We start from the raw sequence: 18,525 nt of genomic DNA, 5'->3' as shown, positions 1-18,525 counted from the left end.
GTCTCCATGAATTAAATATTTATAGAATTTTCCAGAAGACTACATTCAAGAACAAAGCAAGGTGAGCTGAAGTCACATGGAGTAGAAGTTCACAAAAGATTTCAATGTTTCTGGGAAAGCTTTGACACTTGAATAGTTTATTTATTGCTTACCCTGGTGTATTTAAACACTGGAGGAGACTCTAAAAAAAAAGATTTCAAAACTCCCCCAAATGCAGTGTCCCTTTGAAACGCAGTTTTAAAGATAGAATATTCACTCTGTCAGCCAATTCTTAATTAGTGGAGATTGACAGTGAAACCATGTTGAAGACTATAACTCCGTGTGATGGAATGCATTTCAAAAGAGAATCATGACCAACTTCACCAATAATGTTAACGCAGGAGAATGTTTAGCTATTTTGTGAGGTCTCTCAAAAATTGAAGCTCTATAAAAAGAGGATCCATCAGAAAGGTAAGTCCTTATTGACAATCAAACTAAGAAGGACTTTCACCCAAGAATAAATTGTCTTATTGCAGAGAAGCCACAGTGATGACAGCACTTTGAAAGCGGAATTCCCTCATCATGTGAAAGTATTTAAAGGAGGAACTCTTCACTGCTGTAAAAATCCTCAAAGGAAACCTTGCCCCACTCCTAATAATAAGGAAAGTGCTTCAAAGGGTGATAGGCAAAGACTGAAGCAATCTGGGTCTTGTTGAGAAAATTATCTTGAGCAAAGTGGGGGTGGGGGTGTTTATGTCAGTTTTGACATTAAAGAAAGATCATCCATCCTCCTTTCTTTCGGATTTCCCTTTTAGTCTTCTCATGTAACAAAACATTATTTGTTTTGGATGCATTCCATGCACTTTTTAAAAGAAAAGTCGACTGAAAACCTGTATAAACAGAGTCGGCTCACTCCAGCCTCAATGTATCCCTTTGTTTCTCTTTCATGAGAGTGGATTTGGGTGTATTATCATTTTATTTCCAAGAATATAAACTGTACTTTTTAGATATTAGCCTATTATTATCAAGAATATCTTATATTCAATAAATTGCTTCTCCCCTCAAAGAATTCTCATCCCCAGATAGCAAATAAATACAGGTACCACAGCTAAAGAAGACAAGTTGGAGTACGGCAGTTCTACTTCAATTTTATCCATCCATCAGGCCAAATCAATCTGCAGACATAATACAGCTAGTATGACGTGCAGCTAATCCAAGATATGTTCATTTACATCTCAAATATAACAGCAAGTGATCTAGTTTATTAATAGATCCTCGGAGCTTGCTACCATCTACACTAGAATGACTTTTTTCATATTGCAATAAAAAAAATTATTCCTCTTACTCATAATGTAGCTTAATAAAGCTGCTCTGAGTCTACTTGAATCCATAATTTAATAGTGACATAGCTCTCCACAAATAGTATTATGCTGACAATTTTTAAATGTTTCACTCCAACTGCCTCCTGAGAAAAACTTTCTCGGTTCTCTCTCCCAAACTTTTCCTACTTCCTGTCAAAAATCTTTGAAGTTGTTAAAACTATCAACAGATTATAAACAGGTTGAAGCCAATTCCTTCCATACCATGTCTAGAAAATGTGTACCTCGTTTCCCTACTCTTAATTTAACAAGGATTGCTATATAGCTTCACTTGCCCTATATCCTCCAGAACCTCCAATAAAAACTAGAAACCTCAGGAAGTTGGCTACATGACCCATCAGCAGGACATAACAGAAACCACCCACAACCAAGAATCCATTGAACTGAAATGCAATTACAAATAGTTTGTTATCTTCGAATGCAAAATAAATTTGAGCACAGTAAATCCAAGTTGGGTTTGGGTGACAGTTTAATAACAATGATATGCATTTCAGCATAGTTTCAGTAAGACGAGACAGAGATTTGCAGATCCATAATTTTTGTGTGTACCAATTCTCACAGCTCTATAATTCCATGACCATATTTCAAAATGTGTAGCATTTAGTTTCTCTGAAGTCAGAATGTGTCAATATCGCTGACCACAATTCACATTATTAGCTACCTCAAGCCAAATAATAAAACTCTCTATGATGACCCACTGCTAAAAAGAAATTTTGAAGCTTAGAACACTGATTTTTTTTTTTTTTATAGTGACTTTGGTTAACGAAATCCAGTAAGTTTCAACTGTATACTTTAACAGTAAGGCATATATATATTTACACTGTGTTCACCTCCCACAGTTAGATTTCTTTCTGTCACCACATATTTGACCCCCTTTATCCCATCTACCTCCTAGAACTCTGATTCTTGACCAATTATTCACTTCATGTGACACTTCAAGAATAACTTTTATCTCATTTTTAAAAAAATGATTCTCTATTTCCCCTCAAAGACCCCAAAATTTAAGTAATCAACCAAATACATGCATGTGGTAAAATCAAATACTACAAGATGACTCACAGTGCACATGGCACAATTTAAATTTAAAATAATTAAAATTAAATAAAATTAAATTTTCCATTCCTTAGTCACGCCACATTTCAAGTTTTCAATGGTTACATGTAGATAATGGCTAATACATTAGACAACACAGATATAGATACGGAATATTTCCACCATCATTTCTACAGATATAAAACATTTCTAGCATTGGACAGTGCTATTTTAGACATTATAAATTGATTCCCTCTTGTGAACAATGAAGATTTAGTATTCGTACTTACACTAATCTCTCGTCCCTTCCCCCTTTTAATTTTTAATACTTATATTATTTTTAATTATTTTCCAACCTTGTTTGGTAACATCTGACCCTTGAACTAAGTTCAATAAGAGCAAGGAGTTTGTTTTGTTCACCACTGTATTGCCAATCACTTAAAATACTGCCTGTAACATAAGAGGTGTTGCAAAAAATTATCTAATGAATGACAAATGAATGCATGACTATCCTATAGCTTACTTAATTACTATCATTTGACTCTCTACTTGGTGAGACTGCCTTAAAGCCCTGATCCTCCCCCCGTTTCTACTCTCCCCCAACCCACAATTCCAATGCCCAACCATAATTAAGTCTTCTATGCTTTTCTACAGATTGATTCTAAGAGTTGAAAACTAGTAAACAGTGTCTGTATCTTTATGGCTACATACAGAGCTAAAGAGTACTGGGACTATATTTCCTTCCCCAATGGTCCAAATGTTATATCCCAGGCTGCCTAAAGTCAAACAGATTTTCCTTTTTTTAAACTGCATCACATGCTCAAAGGCATGTCATGTTTTCTTTTATCTTTGTTTGGATGATGACTTTATTATATATACAATTGTACAATTTTTCTGTAACTCAACATTTTAATTTTTTAATTACAAATATTTCAAATGTATACAAAAGCATACAAAATATAATAGGTATCCATGATTTAACAGATATTAACTACCCAGACTTACCAGGTAATAAAATTTTTTTCGATATATGCTTCAGATTTTTTTTCCTAATAAAATAAGATATTATAATTACAGCCACATCTGCCTCCATCTCCTCCTCTACTATGCCTCCTGGTGCCCCCAAGATAATTATTTATGTACCATTCCCACACTTGTTTCATTCATTTTCTATGTAAAATGATATATGTTTTAAATGTTTAAAAATTTATATAAATGACTTTACATCATAAGTATCTTTAGGCAACTTACTTTTTCACATTATTCGTGGTCTCTAGTTGCTTGTTTTTACAGCATCATCTTATTTCATAATTGAAATATTTCATATATCTCTGAGAATATGACGTAGAAAGTTGTTTTTAGTTTTTCAATTATTCTCTAAAATATTTCTGCTTCCTCTGAGGCAATTGTTCTTTTTATCTTGGCTTTTGTCTTTCATGCTCTTGGTTTTCTGTGTATATCTCTGAACCTTGATCAATCATTTCTATTTAAGAATGGAGATCTGGATCAGTTATCCTAAGCAGCTGATGTAGGCTTCTTCTGCTGTCAGGTACTGTACGGTGTTTTGACTCTGAACAGAAAAGCTGACTGAGAGCTCTGGGAACACTGTCATCATTTGCTGATGGACAAGTGTTTGTCCTAGGATTCCCTGAATATCTGACTGGAGAATGGTTTAATCTGGAGTACCACACTTCAATAGCAGCCCCAATTCTCCCAGACTGGCTGTTTAATATCTTAAGAGAATGGTCTTCCAGTTATTTTTTTCTTGTGGGTAATTGATCTGTCATTCTAAATATGAAAGTGAAGAAGATGTAAAACTGGTCTAGCTGTTCTTTACGCTTTCAGTTAAACACCTCACTGTCATTCCCCCATTTCGCTCTTGACAATTTTGTACTCTGAGCCTCTTTATAATTCTGGGCATCTCTGCAACAGCTCTCATGTATATTTTGGGCTACAGCTCTCTTTAATCAGTCGTGCCCATTAGTCCATTTCCATCAACTTTTTTTCTTGGAAAAATTAGTCGAATTCTCTTGTCTGCTCAAGACCCCCTCCCCAACTCTTTTTTTTTTTTTTTTTTTGCAGTGTTTCTTCTTCTCCACCCTCTCCCTGCTCTTCCTTTTCTTTCTTATTCTTTTTCTTGTTCTCACTTTAAAAGGATCTTTTGGGAAAGGGTGAAAAAAACATGTATGCTCAATCATTTTGAACAAGAAGCCAAGATTTCTTTTTAATAAACTGCAGATTTTGCTCTCTTGATCTAATATTTTATGGGAAGAAGCAACAGATTTCAGGCATCATAATTTTTCTATCAACCACAATTACATATTTTTCACCTTACTGATAAAAATACCAAAATCAATGTAAGGTTTAGCAGCTTTAACTGGCTCAGATTTGACTCTGGCTAAAAAGTGGTCCTGGCCTAAGTATACAAAATCAACACTTATACTATAACATCTGCAGTGGCCTCAGAGTTAGAATCAAGGCAGGTCAGAATAGCCTTCTATCCTAACTGGTTTGGTGGAAAGAAATTTCTTGAACTACTTTTCAACTTTATATTTGATTGTTAGATACAGTTTGAGAATATATTATATTTCTGCCCTGCTGCCATTGCAAATATAAGGACAATTATCCCCCTAAACGGTGATGGTACAATTTCATTTCTGCAAACAAGCAATAGTCTCAAGAAGCAAACTATTCCAGTCAAGAAAATAGTGTAACCATAATTATGGCAAAAAGATAATCATTAGTTTTGGCAAACAATCTCCCATGCTTCATTCAGCTTTATTAACCAATACTGCAAATAAAAATGATATTTAAAATATTTATCTTAAAAAGCAAGAAGTTTAAAAAATATATATAAATTAGCTTAGCTCTACAGACTCTAAAAATTCATGAAAATAAGATGAGAAATGCTAATTAAAGTACAATGTACTATTCAAGCATAAATTTGGTTTATTAAATGTCAGTGGCACTGCTGCCAGGAACATTTTGAACAGCATTATGTGGGGGCCACCTGAAGGCTTTTAAGCGAACATGATCAGATCTGCTTAAGGAAGATGGCTCTGAAGCAGGCTGGAGAGTGGGAGGTAAGAGGGAGGATGAAAACAGGTATATCAGATGGAAGACCATATATGAGGACAGAATTGATGAAGTTCTAAATGAAGACAATTGCAAGGAGATCTGAATGCTGGGGAGAGATTAGAGAGAGATTAGGAGAGCAGAATCCACTGATTCTGGTGATGGAGTTACCTGTGGGGGGAGTGAAGGAAAAGGACAGAATCAAATTATACTGGGTTTCCAGCTTATATGGCTAGCGAGATCATGCTACTCATACATTTTTTTCCAGGGAAAATAATTAAATCAGGTTAGTGTGGAAGAATCTAGGAGGCAGAGGGATGTGAGGGCTCAGAAGTGAGACCCTGGCTAGAGATACAGATGTAAAAGTCATCAGAGCATAAAAGACAGTAAGGTTATAGATAAGAATGTGTAGGGGTTAAATATAGCCAGAGTGGAGAACAAGACAAGTATTTAAAAGGTAAGTTGAGGAATAGGAGTCAGTGAAGGAAAAAAAAAGAGACTTTCAAGAAATAGAAGGACAAAGGAACCAGGAAAGAATTGGATAACAGAGAGAAAATCGTTTAAAGTGGAAGGCAGACGGCAGTGACATAATCTCCAGAAAGGACAAGTCAAATTAAGATCTGAGAGGACTGCTGAATTCAACAATTAGGAGGCCTGGGGACCTTAGAAAGAGACATTTCAGTGCAATGATGACAGAGCTGAACTCTGTTGGGTTGAAAGGCATATGTGAAGTGGAAAGAGTGAACAAAAGCCTATTCTTTACAAAGCCTGGCCAAGAAGGAAGGGAAACTAGGTTGATGGCTATAATGATGTTTGTGCTAAAATGTGTGGGGGTCCCTCCCAAAGACCCCACCTTTCCCTGTTTTCTAAAATGTTTAAAATGTTACAATATTACTTTCCTAATATGATTTTTGCAATAAAATGAGTGATATGAAAATATTTAGACATACTAAAAAGTCTTAAGCATTACTCAAATGCTCCTTAGGATATTGAACAGAAACTATATTTGAAGAAAGACTAGATAACAAAAATAAAATCCATCCCTAGAACCTTTTTTATCTTTATTTTATTTTTAAGTTGTTCGTTGTTGTTCTTTGTAATATCTCTTGGTCTACAATACTGGAAGTCATGAGTGTAGTGTTTTAAACAACCATGGTAATCTGTTTTGCTTTTTGGCACAAAGTAGGTGCTCTATGAACATGGTCGAGTAAATGAATCCAGAGCTGTAATTCTTGGTCAGGTTCCCCTGTCAAATATGTTCACAGCACCCAGTATTTTCTCTTCAAAGCATGTATCACAGTTTGCAGTTACTTATTTATATGGGCAATTTGTTATTAATGTCTGCTTCTCTCACTAAGCTCCATAAGACCATGATTGCTTTACTACTGTATCCTCAGCCCCTAGCTCGTGAAAATATTTGTTGAATGAATGAATTAGTAAATGTATTTCATTATTTAACAACAAAATTGGCCTAACGTAAAAGATTATCACTTAGTTTGGTTATGCCTATCATCAGGCCAATTGAAGAAATAAAAAAAAAAAAAAAATAGGCAAAGAATTTCTACTAGTTTGCTTTAGGCATTTTTTAATAAATATCAAATTTAATATGTTTATTTTCCTGGCTATCAAAAATAGGGCACTTCTTCAAACTGATTATAATTTCATATGTAGAAACCACACAGCCTTATCATCCATAATCATTTCAGGCATTCGAATCTATTAAAGGAGAATATGACTGAAGACTGTCAAGAGCACTGAGGTGTCCTCTGGGCAGTGTGAACATCTGGTGTCTGTTCTCTTTGGAGATTAACAACAGAGCTATACTGCAGCAGGCTTTGCTAATTCCTTTGAGCCCTGCACAGCATTTTTAAATGGTTCCAAACACACAAGATCTCTAATTGGTATGGATTTCCTCCACAGTTTTCTTGAGATCTCAAAATATGTCAGAAACTCCCAGGCAGGAATTGACAGGGGCAAGCTTCCCTGTTTCCCTTTGTGGAGGTGGCTATTAATAATTTTTTTCAGGTTCAATAAAATTACTGAACTCAAACCATTTCAACTGAAAAACCAGGGAGGAAGACTTTATTTTCCCTGGCCTGAACACTGTCTCTTGCTACTTTAAATCACAGTTAATGTTTTTAAAAATATATCTTACACATAAGTCAGTTGTAGACTTTTAGCATCAAAGGATCTGAGCAATATCACATGTAACGGCCTGACCTTTAGCCATAATTTCTAAGTGCCATTAAAAAATGTCTCTCAAACTGGTCTTAAATTTAGTGTTGACCTAGTCACCTTGATCCAAAAACATTCAACTTTAGATGATTATTTTATTTTGTTTCCAAAAGCTCTTCAGTCCAATGAGGTATCCATTAGAGAAGCTTCACAAAGAGTTTAGAGTTTGCTTAGAATTTATTAGCTACATCAGACAGGAAGATGGTGATTTGGGTTGCTTGCTGAGTGAAGATTATTTACTGTGCTTAACTGACCTTAAGAATACCAGGAGGGATATAGGATGGGGAAAATTCGAAGAAATACAGATTCTATTTTCCGCGATATGCAATCCAGACTGAAAGTGAAAAGTTCCATTCAGCTGCAGTCCTGAATTAGGTCTATTCACTACATAGCATCATTTGGGAATGTCAAATTATTGCTTAGATTCTTTATTTAGTTGGGTACCTATCAAAAATTTCAGAATAATTCTTCTCCAAAATATGTGTAGCTGGTAAAATATAAGATTACTTCCTCTAAGAGAGAGTTAAGCCTTGAAATTCTTTTACTTATCTAAATTTACTCCTGATATTTTTCTCTAACTGAAATTAAACTTCTGAATAGGCTTTAGATCTTTCTTGTATTATGTACTTTTAAGAACTACAACCTGAAATAAAATATTTCCTTGTTTTCATAAATCTCTAATCCTTCACTTGTCTACATCAACTTTTTATGATGCATCAAAACTTTCTGACAGCGCATCTTGAAAAAAATATTTTGAAACAGAGCAGATTGCTCAGAAAAGCTATTGAATACAAATATTTTAGAACAAAATAATTCCTTAGATTTGTTTACACAACAAAAGATGTTTTGCCTTTGTAGCACACATGGCAGGCAAAGTTGAAGCAATCTACAAACGCTGTACATTTCCTAATATTTTAAATTTTTTAATAAATTATATCAGAAGGCATTAAGAAAACTGCATCAAACCAGGGTATACTCTGATAACTGTTCATTCTTTTTTAAAGCTTTTAGGGAAATCTTGGCCCACACCCAATCTCCATTACTCTGCTCTTCTTTTTCATGTATTTTATCACATTCTCATATACTATAACTTACTGTTTATAACGTCTTTTGCTTGTTTGTTTCTTTTCTGTATTCCCCCAACTATAATGAATGCTCCATGTGGTCAGAGATAATTTAGTTCCTGATGCATCCAAAGCTCCTAGAAGGGTGACTGGCATTTAATAAATTTTGGTTGAATACATTTTCTACATGTACTCTTGTTACTCTAGAAGTCTGGAATTTAAAATTAATCCTTGCTTTGGTTTCAAAACACAGTCACAAAAGTCTTTGTTACAGAATTAGTTATCGAGTCTCCAGGTCACTTACTAATATTTACTGAAGATTTTGGCACCTGGCTGGCAGCCTTCTCTCCACCGCAAACTCCTACTAATATTTTAGGGCCTTCCATGAAGGTAATCCAGTTAAATATCCCTCAGATCAGCCTAAGATAGCTGAAACTAAATCAGTCCATGTAGCCAAAGTCCTATATCAAGCAAAGACTCATGGATACAAGTAGCCTTTTCAATGTGAAAGTTCAATGGCTTCGATTCGGACCACTGTCAAGCTGAATGCATTAAAAATTAGATATCACTACATGAAAAAAGGTTAAACTTCAGATGGATGAATCTGGCTAAAGTGGTATGGTATTGCACACATATCTTAATTTGGAACTGAACCACCATGACAAAAAAAAAAAAAAGAATAAAATTCCATAAAGGTCAGAGCACACGCATGGTATATTCCATGGCCTACAGGCTGACATATCAATGTGTTGGTTATGTAGTAATATTTAAGTTTTATCCCACTAACCAGGTGTAAATAGTGCATGGTGCAGGTGCAAGACTAGGCTCCTTAGTACTGAGTAGACATTAAATATTTGTTGACTATGTGAACTAAATTGGGGCTGAAGAAAGTATTAACAAAAATTGTGAAAATGATATCACAATAAATCAATGTATATATTTCAGACTTTTTGACAAAGATCAACTCTCAATTATTTATTGTTCCTTATTACACTAGTACAGAGTATATAGTATTCCATGGATTACTATCTCTTGGTAGTACCTATGCAATTTCTTTGACCTTTTCTAGTTAGGGCAGCATAAAATTTTGGAAGGCATGGTCAGCATCCATAAACGTAAAGCACTCTAGCACTGTTGTGGCAATATATAGTCTCCTTTTCTTTGGGTATTTCGCCTCCTTTTAGTGTAAAAAAAAAAAAATTAAGTCCAGCCATGTAGTATTAAATAACAGTCAAATTCATGATCTTAAAGACTAGGTAGAAATTAGTTTTTAATTACATTTCCCATATTAGAAAACTCCCTTAGGGGAAATTTTGCCAAGGTCTGGTGCCATATAAAAGATTTTTGTAAATCACCTACTTTAACTTAAGGTATAAATCTAGAGCCAGTATAATAGCTCTTTGATCTTTAACAGTTTTTATTTTTGTGTATTTTTATTTGTAATGTCTCTGTCACACAAATAATTTTTACCTCTCAATTAATCTCAACTTTTCACTCAGTTCCAGGTATTGCCCTGGGTTTCTGGCTTCCAAGATATAATGTTAATACTCTTTTAACGCTTTGTTGCTTAGCTCTTGTTCCTTTTCTAAAATGTCACACACACTCTTATTAACCATATATAAATACATAAATGTGAATATATTATACATACTTTAAAGGCAAACTTTTGCCCTGTATTTTCTTGGCCCCTTCCCTCACCCTGCAGTAAACCTATGTTAATAACCTAATAAGGGTTCTACTCCATTTTTGTCCATATTCTCATAGTCTTACAAAATCATAAGTATCCACATACACATAAATGTAAATGTTCTAGTAGCTGCATAATATTCCACAGACAAAGTAACCCACATTGAATTTATAATCTAGGCCTGTGGGGCCTTTGTATCAAAACACCCACTCTGAAGTGGGACAACAGTTTGAAACTCTAAAGTGCCCCAAAAGTCAGTAAATGCTGAATGCCGCGGCTTCAAAAATGGATGCAGAAGACAAGACACAACTTCAGTCATACCGTTAAAGAGGACTCAGTATTGCTCCTACCCCAGTTCTCCTAAACTGCTGACACGTTAATAATCCGTGCTCCTCGTGCTTCTGTGTGAATGCAGTCTACAGACAAAGTTCAGGTAAACAGGGAGGAGGCTCAAGGAGAAACCACCTACCACTATTTTTGGACAAAAAAAAAAACTTTAGAACCTCCTTCATAATGAGCAAGCTGAAAAAGAAAGAAAGGAAGTGCCCAATAAAAGAAGTCTAAGTTCTCAGAAGACAAATAACAGGCTTTTTTTCTGGAAGTTTTATCCCAGAAAACAAAGACATTAAACCACAAACACTTCGTAATTCTCAAGGAAATTAAAGAGAATATGGACTCTATAAGAGATTTTGAAAAGAGATCAATGGACAACAGAATGAAATGAAAAATAATTGGTAGTCAAGGAAAAAAAAAAGAATCCTTGTTATTTCAGAAATAAAAAGTGCATTATAAATATCTAAGAGCAAAACTGACACAGGAGAAAATCAAATCTCTGACAAAAAGAAATAGCTCAAGAAAACTGAATGTGAGAGAAAAAAGACAAATAAAACTAAATATGTTTATAATATATAAACATATAAATTTATATGTATAAATGATGTATTTGGAGAGCAGACAACAAAAAAATGGAGACCCTAAACAAAATAAAATGAATAAAAGACAAACATTTTCCAAGTTAAAACGGAAGGAATATTTCCTAAAATGAAGAATTAAATCTATGAATCATAAGAGTTCAAGGTGTTTCAGGAAAATTAATGCAGACCATCAAAACAGAATTATATTGAGGAAATTACTTAACATTCAAGATATAAATTCCTGTGAGTATCCAGGCAGAAAACTCAGTTTCCCACAGGAAAAAAAAATTATGTCATCTCTTTGCTTACTTCACTCAAGGGTCATTTAAGAAGATCTATTTTTAAAAAATTGTTGGATTTTTTCCTTCTATATCAGTCCCTCCATATCTGTGGGTTCGCTTTCTGGGGTTCCAGTTACCCGCAGTCAACCATAGTCTGAAAACATCAAATGGAAAATTCCAGAAATAAACAATTCATAAGTGTTAAATTGAACGCCATTCTGCGAAGCATGATGAAATCTCACACCATCCCCATTCCATCCTGCGCAGGATGTGAATCATCACTTTGGCCAGAATATCCACGCTGTATATATTTCCCGCCTATTAGTCATTTAGTCACTTAACTGTCTTGGTTATCGGATTGACCTCTGAGGTACTGCAGTGCTTGTGTTCAAGTAACCCTTCATTTACCTATTAATGGGCTCAAAGTATAAGAGCAGTGATGCTGGCAATTAGGATATGCAAAAGAGAAGCTGTAAAGTGCTCCCTTTGAGTGAAAAGGTGAGTATGTATGTATGTATGTATATATATATATATAGGAAAATATGTAGGGTTTGGTACTGTCTGAGGTTTCAGGGATCCACTGGGGGTCTTGAAATGTATCCCTTGAGGATGAGGGGGGACTTTATTATTAATTTTGACTTTCCTATATTTTACTTAAGACATTGTGATTTGTACAGGTTTGTTTGGTTTAACTTATGTTTTTATCAGTGATTTATACTGTAAGACTTATACTTTCTTAACTCTTCTTTGGTTACTTGAAAAGAAGTTGGTTATGTCCTCTGTAGAATACAAAAGTTTATGTACATTACCATTTCATCCTGTGAATTACGTTGAATAGTCAGATCTCCATGTCTTTATTTTTGCCAATTTGATCTGTCTGAGAGAGATATATTAGTCTCTCACTATGCTTGCGTTTCAATTTCATCTACCTCTAGCAATTTTTACATGTGTACTTTGAAGCTATGTTATTTGCATATATAGTTTCAAGATCATTACATCTTCTTCATGAGTTGCAACCTTAGCCAATTAAAAATAAACTTTGAAATGTTTGAATTTTTTTTGCCTTTAATTTCATTTTGATACTAAAATGTGACTCTTTCACTTAGTTTGCTATATCTTTGCTATCCCTCTATTTTTAACTTTTCTGTGTCATTTTGCTTTGAGTACCCCTTTCATATAGAGTACCTCTTTTAAAAAGTTTGATTCTTTATACTAACCTTGAGGATAGCTACGTCTTAAGGAAAATTTATTCCATTTAAATTTATATAAAAACAAATATACTTCATCTCAACTTGTCATCTTATTTTCTGACTTTGTCATTGTGATTTCCCTATTCCTTAAAATGTTTCTTTTTATTTTTTCTCTAGTAGATTGGTAGACATATATAGCATCTTAAATTTAGAATGGATTACTTTCCACTTTTCAAACACATTTTAAATTTGCTTATATTAATTACATGCAATGAAACATACCTACTGAAAACCTTGTGTGTCAGATGAGGAAATTAGCACACATTTACTTACTCTCGTACCTTTCTTTTCTAATTCTACTTTTTTTGGTTGGCTTAATCTGAGATTTTTGACCCACGCTTTTATTTGTAAAACTACCCATTTTTACTTGATGTAGTCCCTTTTCAAAAATTATTTTGACTTTACATTTTGTGGTGATGCTATACCAGAAACAATGACTTAAACTTAATTCTATGTTTATTGTTTTATGCTCACGAAGACTCCTTATATACTACAATTTCTCCATAATCGAATTTACTATGGTTCATTTCTCAGCTGCTTGGAATACTTCTTAAGTCATTTTTTTCAAAAAATGTATGTCAGCAATATGCTTCGTAAATAAATCTGAGAATATCTTCATGTTTCTTTCATAAAAGAATGACCGTTGACCGAATATAGAATTTAAGTCACAATCTTCTTTTTCTCACAACGCTAAAGCCAAATTGTGTCATCTTTTTCTGATGGATAAGGCTGAGAAGTTGTCTGACACATGACTGATTTTTTTTCCTTCAGAGATTTTTTTTCTGTTTAAAAGCTTAAAATATAGTTTTGTGGGTTTTGCTTTTTGAAATTCAAATATTTCACCAGAATATGTCTAGATGCTGATGTTTGTTCACTAATTCCAGCAAGGACAGAGTAAATGTGGTCTTTTAAACTTGAATTTCCTTACAGTATAGGGAATATAGTCAATAATATTGTAATAACTATGATAACTATGTATAGTGCCAGGTGGGTACTAGACTAGTCAAGGGGATCACTTCGTAAATAATATAAATGTCTAACCACTATGCTGCATACGTGAAATTGCTATAATATTGAATGTGAAAAAAAAAAATCTTGACCTTCCTATATTTATTAATATACCCCTTGTTGTTTTCTTTACTGTTTGTTTTTTTCTGTTTTCTTCCTAAGGGACAGCAACTATCTACTTAGTTGGATCACTATTTTCTATCTTCTACATCTATCATCTTATTGCTGACCATCTTCCAATCATTTTCTTCTCCTCTGCTTTATAGGATTGTTTGTCAAGTGACTCTCCAGATTATCAATTATATATTTAGCAGATTTAATTTGGTTCTTCTAATGAAGTTTTCAATTTGTTAGTTTCTTGGAAGGATTGTTAGTTTCTTTGAAGGATTTTCTTGATTCTAACCAACTCTGTTATAGCTTAGTCTGTGATCACATTTCATCTTTCATCTCTTTCAGAGTTGTTTAATCTTTTACTGAGAGCAAATATTTTTCCTATAAAAATATTTTAAGATGTATGCATGCTTTCCCCCAACATTTTGTTATTATTTGCTTACATTGCCCAGTATTTTCTAAGTTCCATGTTTGTTCCTTTTCTCCTTCTCATGTTGATCAGAAGAAGTGTACTTTGGCCTGCTACCGGCCCCAAATTAATATGAGCATATTCTCCTCCAATCCTTTCACTGCCTACCTATGTACTGTTAGAAGTCTCCTCTTAGATGGAAAGCTGGAGATTTGACAAATTTATCTTTATATTACCAGTTCAGCAATCCAATACACTGGGGGAAATAAGAGAAGCGTGTGTTACAGGTTGTGCCCATTGAGAATATTTGTCTCTGTATTTCTTTCACTGTGTTTGGCAAAACGTTTACGCAAAGGACCATTTTTTCTACATGTAATTTACTCTTTGGCCTGGCCTCCTTTGCAAGTATATAATGGGACTATATTTGTAGTCTATCTGGTTGCTAGCTACTGTCTGGCCTAACAAGGACAGGTCCAAATTCTTACCTATGTTGTGTAATGGTAATTGCCTTTAGACCTCTCCAGTCAATTGCATCTGAATATAGTTGTTCCAAATGGTGAAAGGATTTCCAGATGGAAAGTTTCCCACCTGTCCCAAGGACTAACCTGGCCTCTAAGCTCTCAACTCTCCAACTTCAAAAGTATTATTTGAGTTCTGTCTGGACCACCCTAACTTACAACTATAGCACTTTCTCATGAGTATCATCTATGAATCACCTCCTAATTTACCTTATCTGGAAGGAATTCTCAATGTTTAAATTTTCTTATACATTCCTTTGGTTATTTTAATTGAGATTTGGGAGAGTAGGGAAGAAAGAGATGTCTTTTCATCTTGCCATTGTACCTTAAAGTCTACATTCCCCTCCTCTTTAATCTTTAGTTATCATGGTTTGAAGAAATTTTTAATAGAGATTTTGAAAACAACTACTATTAAATAAAAGTGAAGGTAAATAACATTAGAGAATATATTTTATACACTGTAATTTATAATAATAAATATGTATTTGTCTTCACCCCTGTTCCTGACAAGATCTCCAATGGAAGCATGCAAACCTATGTGGCCTCTGGGACACAATTACATAATATAATGATGGACTAGATAATTATTAATGACTAAATGAGATTCCAGTAATGTGTCATTACCTTTTGACTTTTATGATCATCTTGCTGTAAAGAATCTGTGATATTGTGATTTGTAATAAGAAATATACATTTGGTCTTTGTCCCTTTCCTGGCACAAACTCCTGAAACCCTTGGAATTTCCTGAGTGATTAGAGTGACAAAGGTGTCTTTTGTTATTTATAATAGGCCCCTTTCAACCATATCTGAGTTTATGTTAATGAGATGACTTTAGGGGTTTTCCAAAAGCATGTAATGATAATATGTGCAACATTCCAAGGACTTATATTTTCTGTATGTATGTAAATAGCAAGTAATTATTGCATTGATTTTTCTTTACTATAAAAATAAATAATATATTAATCAACCAAGTAAAACACCAATCTGGTACATATATCCTTCTATGATTTATAAATAGAATCTCTTCTTTTATTGATTTAAAATTTTAAAAAAGATCTGTGCTGAAAAGTGAGAAAGTACCCATACAACGAATATTATATAAGTACCTAGCTTTTGGATAAAATTCTAGGTTTGTTTTTAAAGACACCAAACATACTGAAGTCTAGTAAAAAAAAAAAATCCCTGAATAATTTATTTGTTAGTGTTGATGTTTTCCTAGCCTTACATTTTTCATTTGTATCGTGCTAGATGAATCTTGCCAAATAGGATATTCAGATTTATACTTCAGTCTCCTATGTGCATGCTTACCTGCCATTTATTATCGGAACACAGTTTGGCATTATCTTTTAAAACACACAAAGACATGCACATGCAGATGAAGCTCTTTACATAATTGAAGTGTATATTAACAATAATCACAAAGAATTTCTGAAACTTGCATGTCAAAAAAGTATCATCTTCACTTCCCTGGACCTTTCAAATGGGAACACAGAAGGGTTCTGGCTTTCCACTATAACCTGACTTTCACCTTCAAAATGAGCTTAAAAAAAAAAAGATGAGGAAAAGGGATATCCAAAGGCATTTCTCATCAATTGCTAAATGGTCCAATATATTTGTAACTCTATCTCCTTTTCCTTTACACCAGTGAGTGATGAAAACCTGATGGGACAAGCAAGCAACACACTAACATCAAGTCACTTGGGGGTATTCACAGAAATAGACAAAAACAGGCGCAAGCAGGCACAAAAAGATTAACGCTAGGAACTGCATAAGCAGCAAGTGAGAACATTTCCATCATGAAAGGAAGAGGTTAAAACATTTAAGAAAATTTCTGAATAAAATTACTACGCCTAAGGTAGTGAAACGATTAATTTTTCAATTTTCTTGAGAAACAAGAGTCAATCTGTGACCCTACTCCCCAGGTATTACATCCAGACCTCAAGAACACAGTCATTTAGAAAGCAAGTGCCTCAAGGAGTCCAGCTAAAACTACAAAGATGTGAGATTCCAGTCAGACGCAGGAAATCCTTTGGGGAATAAAAGTATTTTATGACTCATAAGATTAAAATCTCCTGAATACTCAACTAAAGTAATCTAATGAAATATTGTCACCAGGAAAGGAGTTTGATGAATTTATGTGTTGTGTAGGAAAATTTTTAAGCAAAACAGGAAATTGAACAAACTTGAACCAAATTCATTTATAATTTTTCCTTTCAGGGTAAAATTAACTTCAAGGACACCAGAATTCCTTATACAATGTGACATTTTGTAGAATGCCACATTTTTAACTACTGGAATTTTAAGCAAAATTTCATGCCCAGGATGCAAACCTGGGTCATTCTGAAGGTTCTTAGTCTTTAATTTTAATACACTTTAAAAGAAGTTGTAAGAGATAAAGGTGAAGGCTTGAGCCAGATGCCAACACTAAGGGAAAGATGGAGGTCAAGATTTTCCTGGGGAGATCTCGACAACAATAAAAACTCAGAGACAACATTATTTTCTTGACTTTAGGTGATGCTTAAGCATAAAAGATAGTCAACATTAAAGAGGCTATCCTTACCTTGAAACATTTTCTATTTTTTTCTAACAATTCTAATTCAAAATTTTGCCTGTTCTCTATGAAATTCTCTTCTGTTAACAGGTTGTAAAAACAAAGCAAACAATGAAAGCCCTCTGTTTAATCTTTCCCAAGGACAAACACAGTGTAATGTATAATATGTAAATATGAGTTAGACTACAAATTACTTTTATTTAATTTAGTCTAGTGCTTAGCTTCGCCTCTGAAATATCAGTCTGCATCCTTCTATTTTGGTTTGATTCTATAGTACACTTAAAACAGTAAATGTTTACATTAAAAGGACAAGAGAATGTGTGATGTATTTTAACTGTCAAAAGTGTTGTGAACAGCAGCAGCTGGAAGAAGAATGTGTATTCCACTTCACTGTTATCCTGGAGCCTTTTAGATTCTTCAAATCAGCGGTTACATGCTTCGATGCTCATATATTTTTTTTTAAATTTGACTGCCATGTCGAAGAAATGTAGTAAAATTTCTAGAGTTCACTTGTGCCCTTTGTACTGGGTTCTTCACTAACTCTGCTGGTGCAGGGATTGAACTGGTCACTGGACATGGAGATTTTCTTTCGTTTTTTAGGTTGCTGATACAGATGAAGACAAAAGCCAGGAGGCAGGAGGAAACGAGAGGAGTTCCACCCTGGGTGTTACTTAGAGGTCTCTATGAACTGTGCTTAGTCCACTTCCTTTGCAATCATCCTTCACATCATCCTGAATTCATTAAGATACGGCTCCTGTCAAAGGCCTGCTCAGAAGACCAAACACTGAAAATAAGTCGATTCCAGCTCTGGTGAAATTCCACCAATAATGTTTCCAGATCTGGTGAAATTCCACCAATAAAACTGAAGAGAGAAATGCAGAACACTCTTACTCTGCCTGCAGTGATTTCAGGACAAGTGGGAACACAGCTGGGAAAAGTGGCACCTAAGGCTATGTTGGGGGATGAGGACAACCAATACACGCATAATCAGACTTCGGGTTTGACACATTCAAGAAATATTTGAAGGTGTAC

General features: G+C 34.3%; 1 protein-coding gene and 1 long non-coding RNA gene across 3 annotated transcripts in view; one reads left to right on the top strand and one right to left on the bottom strand.

The window, feature by feature from the left end:
• Positions 1-18,525, bottom strand: part of MSRB3 (methionine sulfoxide reductase B3) — a 137,831-nt gene that overhangs the window by 14,189 nt on the left and 105,117 nt on the right. The gene's annotated exons all lie outside the window — the stretch shown is intronic.
• On the top strand, positions 11,945-18,383 carry LOC120605025 (uncharacterized). The gene is made up of 2 exons (XR_005653490.1): positions 11,945-12,144; positions 18,094-18,383. It is a non-coding gene; the product is annotated as an uncharacterized LOC120605025 (long non-coding RNA).

Source organism: Pteropus medius, unplaced genomic scaffold (assembly GCF_902729225.1).
Source record: "Pteropus medius unplaced genomic scaffold, Ma_sr-lr_union100, whole genome shotgun sequence".
Classification (NCBI taxonomy): Eukaryota; Metazoa; Chordata; class Mammalia; order Chiroptera; family Pteropodidae; genus Pteropus; species Pteropus medius.
Note: the sequence above shows the minus strand (reverse complement) of the source record. Positions and strands in the feature narration are given on the sequence as shown.